The sequence below is a fragment of the Schistocerca serialis genome, unplaced genomic scaffold (assembly GCF_023864345.2).
Source record: "Schistocerca serialis cubense isolate TAMUIC-IGC-003099 unplaced genomic scaffold, iqSchSeri2.2 HiC_scaffold_1142, whole genome shotgun sequence".
NCBI classification, from domain to species: domain Eukaryota; kingdom Metazoa; phylum Arthropoda; class Insecta; order Orthoptera; family Acrididae; genus Schistocerca; species Schistocerca serialis.
The window spans coordinates 147,501-150,000 of NW_026047340.1; positions in this window are offsets into that span (position 1 = coordinate 147,501).

A 2,500-nucleotide genomic window follows, 5' to 3' on the forward strand; every position below is an offset into this window, starting at 1 on the left:
TATATCGTGCCTTAACCTAACCTATATCGTGCCTTAACCTAACCTATATCGTGCCTTAACCTAACCTATATCGTGCCTTAACCTAACCTATATCGTGCCTTAACCTAACCTAATTTGTGCCTTAACCTAACCTAATTTGTGCCTTAACCTAACCTAATTTGTGCCTTAACCTAACCTAATTTGTGCCTTAACCTAACCTAATTTGTGCCTTAACCTAACCTAATTTGTGCCTTAACCTAACCTAATTTGTGCCTTAACCTAACCTAATTTGTGCCTTAACCTAACCTAATTTGTGCCTTAACCTAACCTAATTTGTGCCTTAACCTAACCTAATTTGTGCCGTAACCTAACCTAATTTGTGCCGTAACGTAACCCATGTTGTGCCGTAACGTAACCCATGTTGTGCCGTAACGTAACCCATGTTGTGCCGTAACGTAACCCATGTTGTGCCGTAACGTAACCCATGTTGTGCCGTAACGTAACCCATGTTGTGCCTTAACCTAACCCATGTTGTGCCTTAACCTAACCCATGTTGTGCCTTAACCTAACCCATGTTGTGCCTTAACCTAACCTACGTTGTGCCTTAACCTAACCTACGTTGTGCCTTAACCTAACCTACGTTGTGCCTTAACCTAACCCATGTTGTGCCTTAACCTAACCCATGTTGTGCCTTAACCTAACCCATGTTGTGCCTTAACCTAACCCATGTTGTGCCTTAACCTAACCCATGGTGTGCCTTAACCTAACCCATGGTGTACCTTAACCTAACCCATGTTGTGCCTTAACCTAACCCATGTTGTGCCTTAACCTAACCCATGTTGTGCCTTAACCTAACCCATGTTGTGCCTTAACCTAACCCATGTTGTGCCTTAACCTAACCCATGTTGTGCCTTAACCTAACCCATGTTGTGCCTTAACCTAACCCATGTTGTGCCTTAACCTAACCCATGTTGTGCCTTAACCTAACCCATGTTGTGCCTTAACCTAACCCATGTTGTGCCTTAACCTAACCCATGTTGTGCCTTAACCTAACCCATGTTGTGCCTTAACCTAACCCATGTTGTGCCTTAACCTAACCCATGTTGTGCCTTAACCTAACCCATGTTGTGCCTTAACCTAACCCATGTTGTGCCTTAACCTAACCCATGTTGTGCCTTAACCTAACCCATGTTGTGCCTTAACCTAACCCATGTTGTGCCTTAACCTAACCCATGTTGTGCCTTAACCTAACCCATGTTGTGCCTTAACCTAACCCATGTTGTGCCTTAACCTAACCCATGTTGTGCCTTAACCTAACCCATGTTGTGCCTTAACGTAACCCATGTTGTGCCTTAACGTAACCCATGTTGTGCCTTAACCTAACCTATAATGTGCCTTAACCTAACCTAAAGTGCGCCGTAACCTAAACTATATTGCGCCTTAACCTGACGCACGTTGTCGCTGAACCTGCTCTGTAATTGTTATGCAACCCGTTAAAGTAGTGTAGTGTTGCCTAACCGCAACCCTCGCAATATAGTTCGCTACTCGCACTGCCCGGTCCCCTGTGTATCGCGTCATGTTAAACACCTTGCAGGTGTTGCTGACTTTCCACATGCTCCTGCTATACACTGTAGTGTGGATAGCAGCAGGACGTACATGCCCCCCCCCCCTTCCCCCCTGCCTTCGCAAGCTGGTCGGTGAGAAGTTTGCATGTTCAATGCCCTTCGCATGCCGACGTACTCAGCCTACGTTGTGGTACGGCCTGTCACCTGTCCGCCGATGTACGCAAAACCCACAAACTGTACTGCACATTGCTCCGTATGTACTGAATGATACATCGTGGCCCATGTGACCGTATGACGACAGCGCCTAGCAACGGCGGACCATACAGTCCAAATATTGTGCACGCAGCTACGTGTCGTCTCCCTATAAGAGCTGGATTGCAGTGTGGTACGCCATACAGACGTGTGGGAGGAACGGACGCCCTGGATGGCGATCAGCATGAGCAGTCTGTTGATGTAGTGGAGCGTGTATTCGGACGTAGTCGTCTCTTCTCACACACCGTGATAGCATGTTGCACCGCGTTCCACATCTGCGACATGCTGCAGAGGCGGGCTGACAGTCGTTCGCGCAATGGACACCGCATACGTACGGGGTCTACCTTCCACGTGTTCTCTAGGCGTGCACATGTTGTTGCGTCTATGTGGGCAGACGTAGTGTGTTGTGACACCTGACACAGGCATGCAATACTCGTTGCAAATGGCGATGGACGTGTACGTTTGCTGGTGACGTTACGCAAATGAACAACCGGTAACCCGTTGTGGTGCGGTTGTTCTCGCTAGAGGTGAATCAGTGTTGGCGACGATCGGTCGAGCTATTAACCGGTTGTTTCAGGGATACCCACCATGCCCACGAACGTGAAAGGGGACCCACCATGCCCACGAACGTGAAAGGGGATCTGGGTGTGAGGCGATACGCGGCGGTGGCTGGGTGGGACCGTCCCCGGCCGGTGAGGGGGGGC